General features: G+C 44.4%; 1 pseudogene; it reads left to right on the top strand.

Annotated features, from left to right (window-relative positions):
- Positions 1 to 3,180: 3,180 nt before the first annotated feature.
- Positions 3,181 to 6,841, top strand: LOC147433762 (scarecrow-like protein 21 pseudogene; annotated as a pseudogene).

The raw sequence follows: 6,841 nt of genomic DNA, 5'->3' as shown, positions 1-6,841 counted from the left end.
AATAGGCATTTGTATTATAATTTCGCCCATCAAGAGAGACTTGGTACAGTAAAATCTCTGTGTTCCTTGTGACCTACGTGATGCAATGAAGATGGAAAGCTTCATGCATCACAAGCATAACATAAACTTGTAGAAAACCCAAGCCTCAGTCCCAAGGCCTCAAACACCTTTGAAGGTGGAGAGAGCTAGCGGGGAATGAGGGTAGGGAAGAGGAAGAAGAAATATTCCATAGGAGAAAGAAATAGTTCCTCACTTATCATCACTCTTCTTGCTAGCATACATAATAGCATAGTATTGAAGGTGGAGAAGATGGTAAGCTTAACCATTGAAGCATGTCTCTTGGTTGGATTTGCACTCCATAGCCAAGAGTGTTCATATAGGCTCTCACTTCTCACAAGCTTGGAGAAGGAGGTGGTGTTTCTCAACTTTCACCAAGTGAGAATGGTCCACAAAATGAGTGTGTGTGTGGTGTATATCCCCCTAGCACCCCCCTTGCTTTCTTGGGGCAAGTTGCAACTTTTCCACATATTGCAAGCTCATTGGACCCCTCTCCCCCTAGCCAATCACATGCACCATGCAGTCAAGTACATGGGTAGTCTTTTGACAAGTGTCCTCCTTACCCCTTAGAGAGAGAGAGAGAGAGAGAGAGAGAGAGAGAGAGAGAGAGAGAGACAGAGAGAGAGAGAGAGAGAGCTTGAAAATATCTAGATATTTGTTGGATGGAACTAGAAGCTCATTGGAACCCTCTTTAGCCCAACCAATAGCATTCAAGCACACCATGTGGTTAAGTTTAGTAAGAGTCTTACATGTGTCCCACATGCCCTTTTAAAAAAGGGGTGCCCTTTGGGTGTGTGGAAGGTTAGGTCAAAGATTCCCCTAAGTTTGGGACTTTCATGCATAGGAAGCTTCTCAAGCAACTTCCTCATTAAGTTTGTAGGGTCTCTTTTTGACTCAAGAACCTTACCCCCCATGCATAGGAAGCTTCTCAAGCAACTTCCTCATTAAGTTTGTAGGGTCTCTTTTTGACTCAAGCACCTTACCCCCTATGCATAGGAAGCTTCTTAAGCACCTTCCTCATTAAGTATGACAAGTACCTCAAGTACCTTAGTCATCAAGCATGACAAGCACCCTAGGTGGAGTTCCCAGCTCAAGCTCAGTCCTAGCTTGCCTAAGGTCAGAGGCAAGTTTAGGTCAGGCTCCCACCTCAAGCTCAACCCTAGCTTGCATAAGGTCAAAGGTAAGTTTAGGTTGGGTTTCCACCTCAAGCTCAACCTTAGCTTTCCTAAGGTCAAAGACTTTTAACACTAACCATTGGAGGTCTTTAATGAAGCTATCCATAAGGTCTTTTAAGCTCCATTAGATGCATATTTCTCTTTGATAGACCATCTCCTTTTGGACCCCTATTGAAATGTAAACATATCTCCTCTTGGTCCCGTGTTGAGATAGGTCTAGAAGCACATGTCTCTATTCTAACTCTTATTTTCGTCTATTCTCCCACATTAAATGATCGGTTTAATATGAGAAAATCATTTGGTAAAGTTAGATATTATATTTTATGACATTACCTCTCTCTTGAAATCATAGTCGTCCTCGACTATGAGCTAGAGAAGATAAAGCCTAGTCATTAGTTCATGTAACTTTGCGGGTAGAGGATCCCTTTTTACCCTTCGACATCTTCCAAGATGGATGAATAATCCATTTGGTGCTTGGGAGATGTAGCTGCCACAAGCATGTCTGCTCTTTAGTCTATATCATACTTCCAAAGTAGAGTGACAAGTTCTACTTGGTGTTTGGGAGACGTCGTCACTTGTGGAAGCGTTTGCATAGGGGAGGAGTTCTCAATGCCCACCCTAGCATGGAGTTTAAGCCATGCTCTGGACTCCATCCAGAGGCACCTAGCGACTAGTGCTACTTCTGAATGGGTGGTATGAATGAAAGCATACTCAAGAAAAATGGAATGAGATAAAATTTCCCAAACAAACCTAATAATGAAAACTGGATGGGGTGCCTAGGTATCCATCCACATCTCTAGTTTACACAAGGGGAGCCATGACTGAGATTAGACGTCGAGGATAGTGGGTGCTCTCAACTGTCGGATCCCATGGATAAACAAGGCGTAAAATGAGAGTAAACTAGGGGTAAATGGTTTACCCAGACCCACTAGTTTTTCGAGGAGATTCAACGGCCAAGAGTGGCCGTAAGGATGCTTTCCAATGTTCAGGAAAGGTGTGCCTCAGCTTATAGCCTTGAGCCGCGGTTGAAAATCAAGATTATCCGGTTGGTAAAGGGAAAAAAACCGATAAAATATACTAGGAAATAGTTGAAAAATCATGCAAATTTGGACATTTCTACTAGCATTTCCGGTTTGCATTTGTACAAGGAGGAAGCCCTGCCGCTTAGGAAAAAAGACTTTGGGAAAATTACCAAAATACCCCTCTAATTTGTGGAAATTCCCAATATACCCCTCAAATTTCAAAAATTCCCGAAATACCCTTGTATCTATTTTCGTTGGATCTTCAAGATTTTCTAATCTTTATTCTTGTTTGACAATTGAGATCGTTTTTGAGTGCTTAGCATGTAATTTTTTGCAGATTACCTCGCAAAAAAAAGGCACTTATGTCTAAAAATAATGAAGGAATTCATCTCCAAAGCGTACATAACCAACTCAAATTTTAGTTTTAGCTTCTTGTATGATAGACAATCGCTCTTCTCATGAAAAGCTACAAAAGAATTTGTTTTTGGAGAAATTTACTCTCACAACCAGGAGTATTATGGGAATTTTATAAAATTTGAAGGGCATTTTGGGAATTTATGACAAATTATGGGGATACTTTGGGAATTTTTGAAATTTGAGGGGTATTTTGGGAATTTCCATAAATTAGAGGGGTATTTTGGTAATTTTCCCAAAGACTGTCGAGCGGATCAGCGGAGGTTTGTAACTCTGCCCAAATGAGCAGAATGAAAAGTGCTGCCTGTGCGAAACACCTCTAATTCGTGACTCATAATCTTCCATCGAGCTCCAGGTTCGAACCTTGAGGGTCAAAGAGCATGGAAAGGTTGTCTGTGGGTGATGACACACCGGCACACAGAACTTGAAGCTATGAAAACGACTTGGTCGGAACTGTGCGAGCAAAGTATGCGTCAATTTTGACGCCCAGCAGCAGCACAAGGCTCAAGCCCAACGTAGAGCTGTTCAGTGCCGGTGCGTGCGTGCGCTGCGCTTGTCATGTGTTGTGAACTTTTGTCTGTGATTTACATTCTATGTTTGTATCCGGCGGCGCGCACGAGTGCGTGTACCGTTGTCACTGTGTGCGTGTGGGCGCGCGCACGTTTGTGTGTGTGAGATAGTGCTGAGGTGTGGCCAATGGCTCAATATTGTGTGTGCGTGTATGTGGAATGCAGATTGCGTCATCACTCTCGGTTGTGCACTTTCCTTTCCCTTTCCACATGCTCTTCATCACCATGGCGCCGCCCAGCCTCGTCACTCTCTCACCCTGCCTTATAGATGGCCTGGCAAGGCGGCACTCTTTCACAATCCCAGAAATCAAGGCGCTGAAGATCAGCTAGAGAGAGAGAGAGAGAGAGAGGCGCGCCCAAATTTCTCACTTTTCGTTCTTGATCTGCCTGCTGCTTTCATGGCTTCTTCGCCGGCATAGCTCGTTGGACCAAGAGACCTTCAAGAGCTCTTGAATGAGTATGGGCTATACCTACGGAGATAGCATTCCTGATGTATCAAGAGGGATTTTCGACCCATCACATTCAGCTAGACAGGATGCTCAAGCATCATCAAACAGGCAAGATGCTCAAGCATCATTAAATGGACACGTGCTGAAGGGGCGCAAACGCCATGCAGATTATGAGCAGGGAAATGTGAGGCCGGACAATTCTCCTATTTCTCCACTCTCCCCCCCACAATCTTCAACAAGCTCAGAGCTCCTAAGTTATGTGGGTTGTGGCAACCATCATGATAGTGATGTGTGTAGGGATGAAGGCTCTAGTTGCTCTCATGATGACAGCATCGAAGTCCGTGCACCTCAAAGACCCACATCCATGTTGGGTGGGGTTTCGGATCTTATGCTTGCAACATCTCGCTCACATGACAATACAGGGCCTCCTTTCGTGTCGGTGAACGACGTTGCTGATATGGATAGAAAGGCCATGATTCACAAACAGTTGCATGAGTTGGAGAGTGTGTTGTTGGGTCCAGATGATGTGGATGTGGATATGGCCGAGCTTGCGAACCAGAATGCTGGCACATGGGGAGAGCACTTTGATAGCTTCCTTCATACTGGTTCTGGTACACAGAAGCTAGCTGTCTCAGATGAGATGGTTGAAAAGAGAGATGGCTCTTCTGATTCATCAAGGTGCTCCCTAAAAGGTTATTATGTACAACGCCTGCTAGTTCATTGTGCGGAGGCAATATCTGAAGAGAGAATTCATGTCGCAGAGATAGCAATCAAAGAGCTTAAGAAGATTGTGTCTGTCTATGGAGAACCCCTTGAAAGGCTTGGTGCCTACATGTCCGAGGGGCTTGTAGCGAGGCTCCGTGCATCTGGCTTGGCCATTTACAAGGAGCTTAAATGTCGGGAAATGCCTTCGGTGGAGGTCCTCTCAATGATGCAGAAGCTCTATGAGATCTGTCCTTACATAAAGTTTGCATACATGGCTGCAAATGGGGCCATTGCAGAGGCATTTAAAGATGAATCTATGGTTCACATCCTTGATTTTCAAATTGATCAAGGAACGCAATGGATTTCTCTTATTCAAGCTTTGGCAAGTAGGCCAGGGGGAGCGCCTCGCATTAGAATCAGTACGATTGATGATTCGACGGCCCGTTCTTATCCGTTGGGCGGTATGGATTTTGTGAGAAGGCGGCTTACCAAGCTGGCTAGTAGCCTTGGCATCTCCTTTGAGTTTACGATGATATCAGCAAAGGTCTCCGATTTGGAGGCCCATATGATTGAGAGAAGGCCTGGAGAGACCCTCGCCATGAATTTTGCTCTTCGACTTCACCACATGCCAGATGAGAGTGTGTGCCTCGACAACCCACGAGATCGTCTTCTGAGACTGGCGAAAAGTTTAAATCCGAAGGTGCTTACTTTGGTAGAGCAGGAGGCAAACACGAACACAGCGCCATTCTTGGCAAGGTTTATTGAGACCTTGGACTACTATTCTGCCGTTTTCGACTCCATTGATGTAGCCCTCCACAGAGAGAGCCAAGACAGGGTCAATGTGGAGGAACACTGCCTTGCGCGTGAAATCGTCAATGTTATTGCTTGTGAAGGGGCGCAAAGGGTTGAACGCTATGAGGTTGCAGGTAAATGGAGATCACGCATGCTGATGGCGGGTTTCAAGGCTCGCCCTTTGAGCTTGTATGTGAATAACACTATCAAGTCTTTGCTAGAGTCTTACAATGAGTGTTACAAGCTAAAGGAAGATGGGCTGGTCCTACTACTTGGGTGGAAAAATAGATCGTTGGTGGCAGCTTCTGCATGGCAATAGCTACAGCTGGTAAGGATACATGGCTTTCATTAATGCAGTGGGCCAAATTTCTGTAAGCATTATTAATCTGGTACATACACAGGAAGAGGGCCAATCAATGTCTTTTAATGATGTCATTTTGCGCATTAAAGTGACACACCATAATATGGAAGTAGTCATGTTTGCTTTGTAGCCGGTACATGGGTTCAGCGATGAATAGACCTTGTGGGAGTGTGAAGCTTTAAGTATGGTAAGAAATGGTGAAGGTTCTGGAAATTGTCAGAAGGTAACGTCGTTATTCCATGGAAGATGGGTGAGAGAAGCATGCCTTATGGAGATCTCATGAAATGGATAAGACTTGTGCTCTTCCCATTTGGAGAGGTTTGTGTGTGTAAATTATGCACCGTTGATTTCTGCAAACAGTCTCTTCGAGATCTTTCACCTTGAGCTCTATGGCCTCATATTCTCCATAGGGAAGAGTAATTTTGAAACAGGCCATTGAGAGTTGTGAATGCATGTGGAAAGTTTGATGATGCCTGGCTCTCTATAATGTTGACAGGAAAATCTTTTGTAAAAGCATGTTGCTTGGGATCATGTGTGTTAAACAGTACTACAGATTAATGATTCTTGTAAGGGATCAGGTGATAACCACGTGTTGCCATTGACCCTTGTTCCATTTCAAGATTGCAATACTCAGTTATCGACCATTGTTGCATCCATAATCGCAGTACTTGGCTGCCATCGACCCTTGTTCCATCCAAAATCCCCCCCTCCCCGGGCCGCCTTTCTCTCTCTCTCTCTCTCTCTCTTGGGCAAAAAGGAGCTGTATACAGTGTACAAGAGGCCAATGGGGATGTCCAATGGCCCATCTCCCAGTAGAACTGCTACCTGGAGTAGCATTGTGTGAGTACTAGCTATACATCATGATGGCATATCGGAAGAGTACTGAGGAGGTGCTTAGTGCCAAGCTAGATGTCGCTGATTTAGACCGAAGACAGTGACTATAGCTGAAGAAAGGTCTCTCTCTCTCTCTCTCTCTCTCTCTCACACACACACACACACACACACACACACACACACACACACACACATTCTTGCCATTGCAACCCCAAATAATGGCACAACCTCCACTTATCAGACAAATCAAACTTCGTTATAAAATAAAGCTACCATGGAATTTCTTGCTAGTTAGCAAGTTGCCAAATTGTGTTCTTCTAGCAGCTTTCCGTTATTAAATCCCATTAGGACGACGAATGTCATTTGTTTTTCTTTTTTGTACAAACCCAAGGGGAGCACTCAGTGTGTTGAGCTCTACAATCCTTGAGAACTTGTTACATGAATCCAAATCAAAATTCAGCAT

Source organism: Adiantum capillus-veneris, chromosome 19, assembly GCF_014529385.1.
Source record: "Adiantum capillus-veneris isolate H3 chromosome 19, ASM1452938v2, whole genome shotgun sequence".
Taxonomy (NCBI): Eukaryota; Viridiplantae; Streptophyta; class Polypodiopsida; order Polypodiales; family Pteridaceae; genus Adiantum; species Adiantum capillus-veneris.
This window is presented reverse-complemented; position numbering and strand designations above follow the sequence as displayed.